At 40.3% G+C, this 15,802-nt stretch overlaps 1 long non-coding RNA gene across 1 annotated transcript; it reads left to right on the top strand.

Annotated features, from left to right (window-relative positions):
- The first annotated feature begins 1,068 nt into the window (after positions 1-1,068).
- On the top strand, positions 1,069-2,618 carry LOC147609015 (uncharacterized). Its single transcript, XR_015264308.1, has 2 exons — positions 1,069-1,213; positions 2,281-2,618. It is a non-coding gene; the product is annotated as an uncharacterized LOC147609015 (long non-coding RNA).
- Positions 2,619-15,802: the final 13,184 nt, after the last annotated feature.

The raw sequence follows: 15,802 nt of genomic DNA, 5'->3' as shown, positions 1-15,802 counted from the left end.
TTGTATAACCTATTTGTTATGCTTTGATTTTAGGATATTGCATGACATTGATACGTTTATGGTAAGAGTTGTCGACGAAAGCATCGAGATGTACGGGATCGGTGTTCTTGATGAGGAGTGGGGTGTCTATTTGTTTTGGAGAGATGCTTTGCATCATTTGAGAGGTATTCAGTACCCGATGACTGGTTGTTTCTTACATCCATCATGACCATTGGTATTCGTTATGGGTTTTATACTAGAGCTCCTCATGTACCATCCACTCGATGTTCTATTGTACGAGGTAATTTTGATTATGTTTTTTTATTATAAGATTTTTTTGAGATTTTATGTCTCGTTATGTGCAGGTCCTTTTGAGATTTGATTTATCGTTGTTTCGTTTGTGCAGGTCCTTTGCATTCATCGATAGTAGAGCATGTGCGAGATGGATCACCGCTTTACAATAGAGAGCGTATTGTGAGGAGACAAATGAATGATCCTTCTCATAAGAGAAGAATTCAATTTGTTGATTCTGACATTAGTGACTGAGAATACGTATTTTGTGGTGCATTTTGAGAATATGTAATATTGGTTCTTTTTTGCATCTTCGTATGCTACATTACTATGATATTTTTGTTTTCGCTATAAATCTACGAGACATGGATGTTATTTTGAGATATGTATATATGAAGTCACTTGAAATAATGTATTGTGTTTACTTAAAACATGACCTAAATTGGAGAAACTGAGCCTATTTTTTCTGGAACTCTATCTGCCCGCCGCAGCAACGCGCGGGTCCAATACTAGTTCTTATTGTCCAATACTAGTGCAAAATCTTAGCTAAAAGGGCTAGCTAAGATTTTGCAACTAGCTCCAAAAACCTACAATAGTTGGTGTCAATGTAATATATTTTTTCGATAAGCAATTTAGCCCTACTAGTACGGCTGCCATTTTCTATCGCAATTTCTTCATATATATTCTTTAATAGTCAAATTTACCGACGAGCCCACCCTTTTCCGTGAGCATCTCCCCTCTGCGGCCGCCCATGGACGCCCTCCATGTGGAAAGATCGTCTTTCGATGGTGCCCGCTCATTGCTTTGGTGTGAAACGCTCCCAGCTAGGGTTTTTTCTAGCTTAAACTCCCCCTCACTGATCGAACATCTGATCGAATAGTTAGTATTCTGTGGAAGAGGAGCTCGAAATTCGGCTTCAGTTGGTGCAACCATGAGGGCTAAGGTTCTCTCTGTGTGTGTGTGTGTGTGTGTGTGTGTGTGTGTGTGTGTGTGTGTCTCTCTCTCTCTCTCTCGTCGCCCCGAATGCGTGGAGGGGTGATAGATCGGCCGTAGGCCTCGCTGAACATGAGGCAATTGTTTAACGGTTTGCTTGACTCCGTTGTTGGTGAAGCGGGGTGGAGGATGTCAGGGTTCAAACAATGGCTTGAGGTTTGCGACTTGGAGGATCACTGTTTCCTGGACAGACTGATTGAAAGGTCATCGGTTAGGGGGTTAGGGTATTCTTAAAGACAAGGTCTGCAATGTAGGCCGACCGGTGCATGCATGCAAATTTCGTGTGTTAGGGTTTCCACGGCTGGGTTAATGCGTTAGCCTGCCAGGGGTTATCATTAGGGTTCCCCTGAAGAAATTTTCATGGTGGGGGTTGAGGGTTCGTAGTAGGGTTCATGTGTTAGGGTCTCATGGAAGGTTTTGTGTATTGGGGTTTTCTAGGTAGTTGGTTTTTCTGACTTCTCAGGTTTTCGAAGGTTGGATGATGTGTCAGGGTCTATGGGTAGTGAATTTATGTTTTGGGTTCTTGTTTTTGTCTATGATGTTAGGTGATGCAGTTGCTTATGTTTGTCAAGATGCTAAATTTCACTCCAATGGTAGGGTTTATTTGCCAAGGTTGCACTGTCGGTCCTATATAAATATTTATATTGTCTTTAGCTGCACCAAATCAGGGCAGAGGAAGATGTTCTGGATCTACTATGTACCATGCCATAGATTGTTAAACTCATCTGGTATGCATGGAAGGATGGCATAGATTACATTCAGTGTGCATGTAACGAGAATACATATATAGATTTCAATTGGATATATCAGGGCATGCAGGGTAGTTTTGACAATATTTAAAATAGGCGTTCGGTGGGGTGGGGCTATCGAAAGCCTTAAACGTTTAAGTTCTTTCCTATTTTTTTCCTGTGTGTACAGCTGCAATTGCTTAGCGCCTGGTTGAATTGTCCTCCCAATCCCTGCTGTGTACACTTGTGGAAAGATTTGAATAAGTTTTTTGTTCTTCTGTGGTAACAGTGGAAGAAAAAAAGGATGCGCAGGCTCAAAAGGAAGCGTAGAAAGATGAGACAGAGATCCAAGTAGGAACTTGAAGGCGTCAAGTAGCATGCAGAGATGGACCAGTTCTGGTTATTTTGGTTTAACACTCAGTGTGATGGTACTACGACAAGTCAGTCTAGTCATTTTGTCATGTGAAAGAAGCCCCAGTTACCGCTGTATCGACTGTTCGGTATTTTTTCTTGGATGAGAACTATTGAAGTTATGAGGCTTTATGTTGGTAGTTACAAGACTTAAAGTTTGACAGTTATGGTGTGCCCTTTCTTTTTCAAGTTTCATGTGAGCTTTCAATTCAATCACTTGTGATGTGAACTTACATTTCCCGTTAGTCAGTTCCACAGTTACTTTGCTAGTGGTGCAGTGCTCAACTTTGGATTGTCAAAACTGTGATGCGGTGGTGCTACCACTATCAGTTTGATTTCATGCATGGTGCATTTATGGCCTATAAGCTTTTCGCCGAATGTGAGAGCTTTTGTGACGATAATGAAATGTGTGCTAAGCCTGTGTCTCATAAGTTACTTGATCTTTACTGGTGGTAATCTGGCGTTGCCTTTCATATTTTCATACTGGTCTTGTTGTTTAGGTCTTTGTTGTAATGATTTTGTCGCAATGCTGGTGTCTTCAGTCATGAAAGAAAATCGTTTGCTTAGTGTCACATGATCCCGGCGGGTGAGGCTGATTGTGCTGAGCCTGTTTGATCTGCTGTGGATGCCTGGTTTATATAATATATTTAGTTTTTATGAGATGCTCTCCCTGCTGGGGAGCATTTGAAGCTGGGCTAAAATGAAAGCCTGCTCTTGTGATAGTGGGTAGTTGCAGTGGCACATCCGATTTTGCTTCCATGAAGAAATGGTGAAAATTATGGGAAGCTTGCTTGTGCCTTGAGATGTCTTTTCTTTAGGGTTAGTTGACCAGCTTGTGTTGGATAGAATGCTGTCAACCAGTGCCTGTTTAAACTGGCATAGTTATGCGTACTAGTCTCTAATGATATTGTCGTATGAATGTGTGGTCATACTTGGGCCACCCTAGAAAAGATGTAAATGATGTGTTATTTCTAGTTTGTAGTATCTTCAGGTTTAATCTTTAGATCTAAATGCTCACCTTTCCTTCTACAATAAGCAGATGCGTAGCACCAATATTTAAAGTTTTGGTCATTTACCATTATGGAAAATTTTGGAATGAAACCTATCTAACTGTACTATTGTATTTAAATTTCATCTTATTGATTGTCAAATGCAATCTGCATGGCTGAGAAGATTCACGTTGATGGGTTTTTAGTGTTCAGACCGTGGTGCCCAGGGGAAGTGCTGCCCAACACCCAGCAACCAGAATAAAGCCATAAGCTGGGATTATAGCCACACAAAGTAAATGGTCCTCACTGAGTGGCCCCATCCAAAACTCTCCAGATTTAGTGTGAAAAGCCAGAGGCTACTAGCCAGGCTGAGTTTCGTAAATCACCAAGTGTCACTTGGCTTTGCGCATGATTACCCATCTTGTACAGGATCAAGAGAGCTGGAGGTTGGTGCTTGGGAGAGAATTTTGAAGATCTATGCTGCAACAGAGTTTTGGCTGTTTTAACAGTTTTGGGCTGAGTGCACCAAGGGTCTGGGGCCATCTTCTGGCATCTGCCGCTCACAGCTGAGTCGTCTTGTGGTGAGGGTGGTACAGATTTGAAGCCCCCACTGAGTACTTACTTCCACCAGGAGGTAGGGCCATTTGCGCTTTGGGAGGAGTCAACAGCAGGGCTCAAATACAGGGATTTTAAAGCTGTTTTTGGTGGATTTTTTTGGGATATTGGTTTAAAAGAAGGTTGGAAGTGGACTGTTTGGAGTTGGATCTTGGAGTTTGAGAAAAGTGAGTCTGGAAAGAGGTTATGCTTAGTTGTGGTGTCCTCAGAATAGTGGGTAACAGTGGTGAGGACCTGTGCATGGGCTATAGAGGTAGGCTTCTTGGTCTCATCATTGTTTTGGTGCCCTCATTGAGGACTTTGAAAGCAGCCTTCAGATTACTTGCAGGCTGGAGGATTCTTGAGCAGCTGAGATGGCTGCCATGATGACATATTCAGTGTTTCAGTGCCATGATGGTGAAGACCCAAAAGAATTCTTGGTATGGATGAAGCTTATAGCCTTCACCCTTGGTAAGGAGGGGGATGATGATAATCTGACTTTGCTGACTATGTTGTTGAAAGGTGATGCTAAAAGATGGTTGCATGCATGGAGAGCTTGGTCAACCTAGGGGTAGACATATGAGGATATCAAGGTGATGCTAAAAGATGTTTGCAGGCATGGAGAGCCCAGTCAACCCAGGGGCAAACATATGAGGATATCAAGGTGGCTTGGGTGCAGCACTACGTGCAGAGGGAATCCCTTGATGCCTTGTGGCAAGAGATTCAAAACTTAATAACTCATCTAATGTTTTTGATAGGTTTGTAGGTCACTTTGAAGATTTGTGGGGCTAGTGGGATAACTCCTAGGGAGCAGAGCATCCACTAGCTCTCCTAAAGAAGGATAGGTTAATCTAGTCTCTCCACGGAGATCTGAGGGAGAATGTGGAACTAGGAGGCCAGGGACTTTTGAAAAAGCTCTGAGGATTGCTAGGGGGAGAGAATAGAAGTTGCAGAGGATGGCTCAAAAGCAAAGGGAGGTCCAAGTTGAAGGAAGACCTGCCATGCCTTGGGAGAGGAATAGAAGAAGGGAGAGTTGCTCCAGTGGTTCCTATAGCCACAGACCAGCTCATAAAAGGAATCGCCCATCTGACCCAGCAAATGGAGAACCTGGATGTGGATCTTTTTTGCAAAATGGGAGGAATGCTTATACGGTGGGAGACATGGATGGTCCAAGAGGCAAGAGAAGATGAGGACCTAATATGATGAATGTATAGTGCTTAAATTGCATGGAGAGGCTATATTTCTCCTCATTGCCCTCATCCCTGGAGGATGGGAGGTGACAGCCACCCAAGAGAGAAGACAGATAGGATGCTACGAGGGAGGAGGAGATGCCAAAGCAACAGGTATCCATATACTCAACAGTAGCCAGGGAATGGCCCTAGACAGGGGGAGATGTACCTGATTGGGGGTGGATATCTTAGCCAATAAGAGGACCGGGGTGAAAGAGGTCGAGGATGAGGCAGGACCTTCCAGGAAGAAGAAAGGGAAGCAGGTTGAAGATTAGTCCAAGGAGAGTAAGAGGGAGGCTAGGTCTACGAGACATTGAGATGCCAAAATTTCCGTTGGGTGTCAATGAGGAGACTTATGATCTGATGAAGGATCTTCAATAGAAAAAGGACCGAGTATGATTTTGCCCTAGCTTACCTCTGTGCCCCAAGCTTAGGAGGACGTGGAGTAAGTTGGTAAGTACCAGGAGTCCTAGAAAAGAGAAGGAGCGAGCGAGCTAGGTTAATGTGGTGAAAGTGAAAGGGGATAAAGATTATTTGCCAATCGTGGATGCCTGGGTGAATCACCAAAGAGTTCCAAAAGTGCATGTAGATGGTGGTGCATAGGTATGTGTGATGACTCAATAGACAATGGAAGCAAAGGTGAATGTGTACTGGGATAAGAGGTTGAACTGGATGTACATGTAATGCCAGCCAAGTCAGAGGCGTACCCAGTTATCTTTGGGAGGCCCTGGCTGATTGCTATGTAGCCAGCATAGGATTGGTGGAGAGGGAACTTGGTCTTGGGGTTGGACCAGCATGTAAGGAGGCAAATCAGCATGTAAGGAGGCAAATAAGATATGATATGGCCAAGGGAAGGGAGTTGATTCAGTACAATAGTATGTCAGGAAGAGGAAGAGGAAACAAGCTCCGCAGAAGACTCAAAATTTGAGGAAATTAGCTTAGAAGATGATGGGAAAGAGGTCCAATTGTCGGAGCTAGATTTAGACCTTTTGTGCTTGTTTGTGCAGCTGTGTGCAAAGGAGGGAAAGAGGCTAAAATTTGAAACCAAAGTGTAGGCAAGTAGGGAATAGGTTTTGCAGAAGTGTTGGCTAAGGACTTGATTGAGGCAGAGAATATGGGCATCATGTAGAAATTTCCATATTTGTTCATCTTTTAGAGGAGTATCTGCAATATAATATCACATCTAGTTGAAGCTAGGAAAGAGCCAAGCCTGAGGTCCAGAGGCTGAGGAGGTTTGGAATCATACAAGAGTGCTGAAAGAAGAGGTAGATAAATTGAGGCATGGTTTATTTTCCCTATGGACAACTCTGAGTGAGCCTCCCTAGTTGGCATTACTCACAAAAAGAATGGCAAGTATAGACTTCAAACCCCTTGAATGCTATGACTAAAAGCACTATCAATTACCTTTCGAGGATGAGATTTTGGACAATGTGGCTGGGCATGAGAGATACAGTGTGTGATGGGTATTCAAGGTATTTTCAGATTTCTATTGCTCCAGAGGACCAAAGAAAAACTACTTTCATCACCCCATGGGGATATGCTTTGCTTACATGGTGATGACCTTTGGGCTGACAAATGCTCTAACAACCTTTCAGAGGCTCATGAACTTGGTGTTTGAGCCTTATCTCGGATCTTTCATCAAGGTTTCTATTGATGACTTTTGCACCTATAGTGGCAGGTTCGTACATTGTGAGAAGTTGGAATTGGCTCTGAGGAGAGTTGATAATTTGGGAGGTCAACTGAATCCAGACAAGTCACTTGGCCCAAGCCAAGGTTTCTCTTCTTGGCCATGTAGTATCTAAGAATGGGATTGAGGTTGATCTATAAAAGGTTAAAGCTTTGCTACTATTGGAGGCTCCTCAAGATGTGAAGCATCTACTAACCTTCACCCAAAAGGTGAGGTATCTTGCCAACTTTATTTACCTTTTGTTCCAAGCTTTGTATCCTTTGCAACAAGCGTCCTAGAGGGATCCATTTAGTTGGCAGAACAAGGAGGAAGAGGCTTTCATGCAGGTGAAAGAGATTTTGAGTATCCTACCAGTGAGTATGCCTCTTGATTGGGACGGAGTTTTTTGTGAACCCAAGTGTAGGTGAAGATGCTGTGGGTGTAATGTTGCTGCAATAGGGGAAGGAGCATTCATATACATGAGGCATGTGTACTTTGCCAATAGGACTAAAACACAAGGGGAGAGGGCATATTCAGAGGCAGAGCAGGTCACAGGTCATGGTGGTTGTTATTTTTGCTCTTAGAAGGTTTAGATCCTATCTACTCCCTGAGCCATTCACCATCTTGACCCATTATTCTCTCCTCCCTCATCTTATCCAATCTGATATTCCCTCCAGAGGCTATCCAAATGGTTGATAGAGTTGCAGAAGTTCTACTTTACCTGTATTGTGGAGAATAGCACCAGAGCTGATGACATCTTGATACACAGGCAAAACTCTGTGGTATTGAAGGAGGAGACAATAACAGTGATCAGATAGAAGGACCTAGAAATAGGGCTGCTAGATGCTTATACTTTGTTTTTTGATGGGGCTTTCAAGAGGAGCTCAGGGATGGCAAGTGGAGGCATTGTTCTATTGGATCTAGAGGGCAAAGAGGTGTTCAAGGAGGGGATTCAATTGTAGGTACAGACTACCAAGAAAGCTGAGTATGCAACCTTGGAATATGGGCTGCAAGTGCATAAAGAGGGGGATTGGTAGGCTCATCATCAAAGGGGACATCCTTTTGCTTATTAGGTAGCTTTAAGGTGTTTGGAAGGCCAAAAATTCTAGGCTAAAGGAGTGGATTTTCGAGATAAAAAGGATGGTGCACAGATTCCAAGAAGTGCAAATTCACCATGTAAAGAGGGTTGAATCAAGTTGTAGAATGCACTAGCAAAAGGGGAGTTGGGCAAGGACTTGGATGTACATGCCATTATTGTTGCCCATCCCAATTATGATGGAAGAGAAAATTTGCAGGAGATAGAAGATTTCTTACATACAAGCCATGCACCTTTAGGTATATCCAAGAGGTAGAAGTATGGGTTCATAAGGAAATCCTTGCAGTATATCATCATGAATGATTAGTTGTACATGAAGGGAAAAGACTTGATTTTGAGAGAGTTCCTAGCAGGGAGGAGATCTTTGCCATTTTGGCCTCCTGCCATGAAGGAGTGTGTGGGGGACATATGCCCTGAAGCTAACTCTCGGGAAAATCTTGACAATTGGATATGTTTGGCCTAGGGGTTGTGCTTAGTTGTGGTGCGCTTAGAAGAGTGGGTAATAGTGGTAAGGACCTGTGCAGGGGCTATAGAGGCAGGCTTCCTGGTCTCATTAACGTGCTTGCTCTAGAGTCTAGATGTGCTTGAAATAGATTAAGATAATGGAATATAATTTGAGTTATGGACAAAATTCTCGATTCTTTTTGACTAGAATATTTCTTTAGTTCAAAGGTTTTTAATCTCTGGTAGAATTAATTACAGTACACTTCATGGTACAGAGCACCTAGCTCTACGATGGGACTAATATCCTTTCTTAGTGTTACACATAGGTCAACCGCGGGGCTAATATCCCCATTCTTGACCGGAAATGTTATACATAGGTCCATTGAGGCATTGATTGTACTCTTTCCAATTAATGTAAGATCAACGACAACAGGCTGATACAAGCATTTTTTTCCATTGAGATTTAAACTTCAGACAACCACTAAAAAGTAAACTAGTAGATAATGGGTCTGCATCCATAAATCTAGGCCTTTTTATTGAGCATGACAATAGTCAAATCTTTTATATTGACTTTTTATCATATGCAACCTTGTTCTAAGCAATTCATAATTGACACATGCTCTTGTACATAGAATATATGCACATGCACATAAAACACACATATAATACATGCACATAGAACGTGCACATGAAAATAGGTTACACATGCACATAGTTGCTTACAAAAGGATCGATCAGATTGCCAACATTTGGGGGAGTTGCCACGTGGTAGGTAGACTAGGTCGCTTAATGGACGGAGGAGGCGCAACCACATGGGGTAGCTGGGACCCACACGTCCATTCTTCATTAATAGATAGAAGATAGATATGGATAATGTCATGTATAAGAAAACTATGAATAAATAGAAAAAAACCTATAAAAATATTAACCTTCAACTCGACTCTTAACGTATCCAAAGTGAATATGATGTCATACATGCTTCTATCCTTAAAACAAAACCAAAAACTTTCAAATCATACACAATAGAAAGGACAAAGTGTTATGTAGCCACATTTGAAGGTCCATTTTGGTATGCAAACTCCTCTTACAACATGGCAAAGGGAGCTAGCGTGCTTAATAGAATAGATACATAGGCATTCCAAAAAGTACACACAAAAATTAAAAATGTCATATATATTAGTCGAGTATCATTTACACTATTAATAATTTTATATTTATTTTTTATAATAATGTTATTTTATTTCCTTAAATAAATCTAATATATTCTTAAAAAATGATACTGATAACAATGACATATACTCTAAAAAGATAACAAATTGCTTCTAGTCTATTCTTATTAGTAGATGCAAAACTTCCTCATATATAACATTTGTAGTTTTTGAAGTGCTCACATTGGTCTCACATGCATTATCTTGAAGAAATACTTTGACAACATTTGATAAAATCGTACATATGAGAAAGCAACATATAATTGCCCAATGACTAAACATTGGTGGTGTTGCCAAGTATAATTCTAAAAGAAACATCGTTTGGCCTTGTGATTTGTTTAATGTCACGCCAAATGTAAGTCGGCCAGGGAATTACCTTCGTCTCATATCGAATGGAAGCTGCAATGTGCTTGGAATTAAAGTTATCCTCGAAATGAACACCTTGTCTCTAATATTAGTGCTAATAATAATTTTTGGTCGTAACAACTTTGTGTGGAACTCCTTGCATATTAATCGCGTTCCATTGCATAATCCTTTTCGAGGATTTAGATTGCGCAATAAAATTATTGGAGCATTCCTTTTCAAAACCAACTGATGAGGTGGATACCCACCACCAAGTTTAAAGTTGTTTAGATACTTGGTGCCTACAAAAATGAACCTTCACCAGTGTCATTAAGACTGAATCAGCACTTGTGTACTCCTTGCCCTCCCCAAGCATGGCATTTAGTGTAGTGCTGTTGATTGCATTAACCTCAAGGTTTCGAGGTGCAAGAATAGTACACTCTCTAAAATATGATACATACAGACTCTACAATAGAAAGTCCCCTATATACCCATTTAATAAAGTCTTCCATAGACCCTCTCTCTAAAAACATTTTTAGTGGAATTAACACAATACCTTCTTTTATTCCATTACCAATGTCTAGAATGCAGTGTACTAATTCATGCTTCGTTGAGTTATTCCATTTTGAAGGACCCACATGTTATGTGCAAGCTTCAATACTTCAGTGTCTCTCCATATCTGTGAGTAACATAATGTGGCGTTAACAATGTCCTATTGTCTTACCTTTGGAATAACCAACAAGATCTATCTAAAATCTTTGCCAAACAATACGACCTTTCCACCAAAAAGCTGATCACTGGTCATGATGTCTCTTAATGTCATGTCTAATGCTTGAAAGACATATCGATGGGTCATATTAATGAGTCATGGGTGCCTCATCCCATATTATTAGCTTAGCTAGCTTCACAACATCTACAAGCTCATTGTTAACCTTTATATTACATGTGCTAGTTGCATGTAGGTCTAATGATATTTTGAACCATGAGTGAGTGGTATGACCATTAGCTAGTAGTAATAAGGCCACAATGCCAAAAGATGCACATGCCAAAGCAACATGCCTTTCCCCATGTAATCGAGAAAGTAAACAATTATAGCTAACCATCAAGAAAAAACACTTCACCAACTTCTGCATAGACTACGTCCAAAATCTGATTGAATGGAGCTAGTTGAAAATCATTTAGAGTTATTTCCATTGGATCAACAATTTGTGCGTGCTGTGCTCAGTAACAAAGATTCTCTCTTCTTACAATAGTCCATTTGTAACAATTGACATAATAGATGTGTCGACATGAGCCATTCCCTCAAACTTAGCCAACCTTTGTCCATGTTGTTGAACAATGTGCTCTAAATGCAATAGAGCCCGATTCTTTGTCTCACGATCATTTAAGTTCTATATACTTAATTCTACTACATAAAACAAATCGTTCAAAAATCTTTCTCACCAAAGGCCAAGAGAGAGAGGCTCACAAAACACCAAAATTGTGACAAACATGTGTCTAAGTTGTGGTATGATTTGATGGAACACAATATCTTACATACACACAAACCATTCTTTATCACTTTCCAACAAACCTCTAGTTATGCACACTTCCTTAAAAGTAGGATAAAGTTGCCCATCAAAAGTGCACGTCATCTCAAAAGACTTACAAGCTTTGCAAATAATAAGCAACATATGCTGGAAATATTAAAGTCCAAAAGACTTACAAACTTTGCAAATAATAAGCAACATATGCTGGAAATATTAAAGTCCAAAAGCCAAAATATAGAAGTCTTTATAGTATCTCATGTGCTAAACACTGCAAGAAAATCCAACTTGTGACTTGTTCTAGTCGTTATAGCTTTTAGCCCTCTCAAACTAACTTTAAGATTTGACACCTTTGTTGAAATATGGTGTCTGTCATGTCATGTATGGGGCACATGTATGTGGGAGCAAGGTAGATGGAGCTTAGGATGTCATGAAATTAGAATGGATGAAAGTTAAGGTTAGTAGAGGATGTGAATGGATGAATGTAAAAGTGTAGTCAATGGTCAAAAAGTAGGTACATGGAAAGTGCAAGGGTGCACAAGGCATGTGGGCATTTATGAACACATGGATGGCACAAGGGTGCATGGAGCATGTGGATGAGAGCTATAAATGGATGTAACAAACTCATTATTAAATGCAAAAATGTGAGTATGTAATTAGCCCTAATCCATATCTTGTTTATCTTCATTAGTGTCTACATTATACTCTACGCATGTCTTCTTCCATCTTTCATCCACCATAGCTCTCATCTTCCTTAGTTATGCACTCATATTCTCATAAGTCCACCTCATTTAACATGGTATCAGAGACAATGGCATCCCTTTCATATCATTATTACTCCATAATATCATAATTAGTAAGATTGAATCCCTATTAATGTGAGTAATTATATTATCTTATCCTTAAAAAACATGTGGTAGAGAACCACTATGTGCTGGAGGGCTTCCCATTGCTTACTCTCTCCACCATTGGGCAAGCCCTTCAAGGTTATTGTGGAATATATCAAGGTGAGCCTGCACACCAGAGGAATCAAATGATTACACCAAGAAATATGGGATCTCATCGTTGCTGCAAAACTTGTACCTATTTCTTTGGGAAAATTGTAATGTCGGCGAGCTTGCATCAAATTGGGCGGAATCCACAGAGCCCTAAGAGTTTTTAATGATGTTAAACACGTTGGTGAAGTTTTTTTTACAAATGGTGTAGTAGAAGTCAAGATCCAGGCCTACATCTCTTTTCTCATTAAGGTTTTGTTAGGCTCACTAATCCTTGATTAAAAATTGGTTAATTCCAGGTATCATTAGCTCAAGATCATCTTCACTCATTGCTTTTTCACTCTCTCAAATCATTTTGGTTAAATGGGAGTACAACTAAATTGATCACTCAAAGTTATCTAATTTTTCTCCTTGAGATTAGTGAGTGATTAGTGATCTTAATCTTGTTTAGCATCCAAATCTGAGCTTAATTTGTTCAAATCATTGTAAGAGGATTAGACACTGTTGAGGTTCAGTTAAAAACTTGGTAAGACCTTCCTCATTGATTCATGGCTACTCAAATCCTAGTAGATAAATTTAGTGGTGAAGGATTCCATACATGGCAAACAAAAGTCATGTATCTACTCATGCAAAAAGGAACTTTGGAGGGTAGTAAATGGAGATGATCTTGATGAAGGAAGTGATGATGAAGTCAAATAATGGATAAAAAAGGATAGAAAAGCCATGCCTATCATTGGGTTAAGTCTTGGGGATAACATCATTTATCATATCAGCAAACAAGGAGCATACCAAAGAAGCCTAGGATGAGCTAGAGAAGGTATTTGGAGCTAGGGCAAAAAATTTAGAAATAAATATGAAAATACAATTTTATGGGCTTGATATGGAGTTCAAAAACTCATTTGTGGAACATGTAGGTAAGATGAAGGGCATTATGATGCAACTTGCAATTATCATGGCACATGTGGATGAGAAAGATGCAATTGTGGTCTTAATCAAGAGCATGTCTCAAGAGTTCTCTTTCGTGGTATAACAACTCTTACAATCTTCCAAATCTTACTCTTAAAAGTGTTGAATCCTCCTTGTTTGAAGAAGATAAGAAACTAGAAGGTACACAACAAAGCTCAACAAACAGCACAGGGAGATTGCATTCTTTAACAAATCCAATATCAAATGTAACCATTGCGGAAGGATGGCGCATGTAATAACCCAATGTTGTCACCAAAATAAGCCCAACCTTGTATGTGAAGAATGTGGCAAGGTAGGCCACCTTGATCTGAAGAAGTGCTGGTCAAAGGAGAAGCAACAAAACAACTTGATGGGGCAGAAGCAACTCATGAGGATGCTCCATAAGAACACCTTTTTAAGGTGTAATGATGTATGTGATATCATGTCTTATGTTGATGTCAACCTTGGGATTGGGCAACCCTTGGTGAAGATGTGTCCATATATATGTGGATGTGATGATGTATCTGTGTGTCTCCATTAAGGGGAGAAAATGTCATGTCTATGTATGTCACATTACCTTCTTGGGAGGAGACCCATTTGGGCACCAAGGGGGTGTTGAAATATGGTGCCCGTCATGTCATGTATGGGGCACATGTATGTGGGAGCAAGGTAGATGGAGCTTAGGATGTCATGAAATTCGAATGGATGAAGGCTAAGATTAGTAGAGGATGTGAATGGATGAATGTAAAAGGGCAGTTCAAGGTGAAGAATAGAAAGATTCAAATGCGAATGGAGTCGAAGACCTTGGTAGATGCTGATTGGGAATATGATTGTATACGCATGACTTAATAAGAAATCTTTGAAGTTTTTATGAAGTCTATTTACTCTTTGGATTTTGTAAATTTATGTATGTAATTCATCAATGAAAAGTTTTGTCTTGTAATTAATGTGTCTTTGTAATTGTTGTCTTTTAGAATAACAATATTCAGACCTCTTTTTGTGAATCCCTTTAAGAGTTCTAATATTTTTCTTTTAGAGATGTACTCGAGTCACGAGATGACAATTATGGCACAATATCTCAAAACCATTACAAACTTAAGTACAAATGTGTTTTGAGTAAAAAAACATCACAACATGAGAAGAGAATTTACATGCAAGATTATAAAATTAGAAGAAAATTATATATATATATATATATAGAGAGAGAGAGAGAGAGAGAGAGAGAGAGAGAGAGAGAGAGAGAGAGAGAGAGAGAGAGAGAGAGAGAGAGAGAGAGAGAGAGAGAGAGAGATTTCCTTTATAGAAAAAAAGAGCAAAGCATGCATGTGTGTGTACACACACACACACTTACTCTCTCACAACACACCCACACATACATGCATGCATGAACGCACACCCTGCACACAAACACAATGCAAGGAAGGGATCTTGGGATAAGGTAGAACTCAGTGGTTGGAGTCCTCATAGTGCACTCAATGGTGGTTGGAGTAGTCCACACAGGTTGCTCCTCAATGGCTAGAGTAGTCCACACAGGTTGCTCCTCAATGGCTAGAGTAGTCCACACAGGTTGCTCCTAAATGGCTAGAGTAGCCAAAGGTTCATGAAGAAAGACATGAAAGCTTGTGTAAGAAGCTAATAGCTCTATAAGAGAGGTTGAATGTATAATATATCAAAATGTGGTACAAAGTATATAGGCCATGTGCCTTTTATAGTCCCAAGGCCACATGTGTCCTAGTCCCGTATGCCTAAATGTACCCTATGCCCCCACGTGCCTAGGCCATATTCCATGTGCATGTGATGAGCCTGCAAAACTGCCCGAGAAGAAGGCTGAATCAAAGCTTATAGATGATGATGGAGTTGCCACGCCTCAACACCTACCTACGAATGATGCACTATCGTGCTTGATCTCACTGAATGGATGATATGTTGATGCTCAAAAAAACATTTAACTCATTAGCTCTCCTCCTTTCTTCACCTTGACATTGTCAGGAGAGCATGGCTTCCCAACCTTGGAAACAGTGACAATGAGAATGCCTTTTGAAGGCTACCTTTTGAGAACATCATCCAAATGAGGTGGTGGTTATCAACACATGAAGAAGAGTTCTCTGCTTCTCATGCTTATTCTTTCTGAAAATTTTTAGGGTCAAAAGTTGTTCTGATCTCCTTGTATAGTTCCTCATTGAAGGATGCAAAACCTTGAGGTCTTTCACAAGAATGTCAACAATCTTTTCCCTATCTTGTTTGTCCAAAGCTTCTAAGTATTTCTGCTTCTACCACTTAGCCACCACTTTAGTATAAATCTCTCCACCTCATCCCACTCTAGGGTCCACTTGTTGAAAGGTAGCCATTGGTAGTATCTCCGAGAA

This window comes from Cibotium barometz, chromosome 52, assembly GCF_041138505.1.
Source record: "Cibotium barometz isolate CiBa-2024 chromosome 52, ASM4113850v1, whole genome shotgun sequence".
Lineage (NCBI taxonomy): Eukaryota > Viridiplantae > Streptophyta > Polypodiopsida > Cyatheales > Cibotiaceae > Cibotium > Cibotium barometz.
The sequence above is the reverse complement of the archived record's forward strand: the minus strand, read 5'-3'. Positions and strand labels throughout refer to the sequence as shown.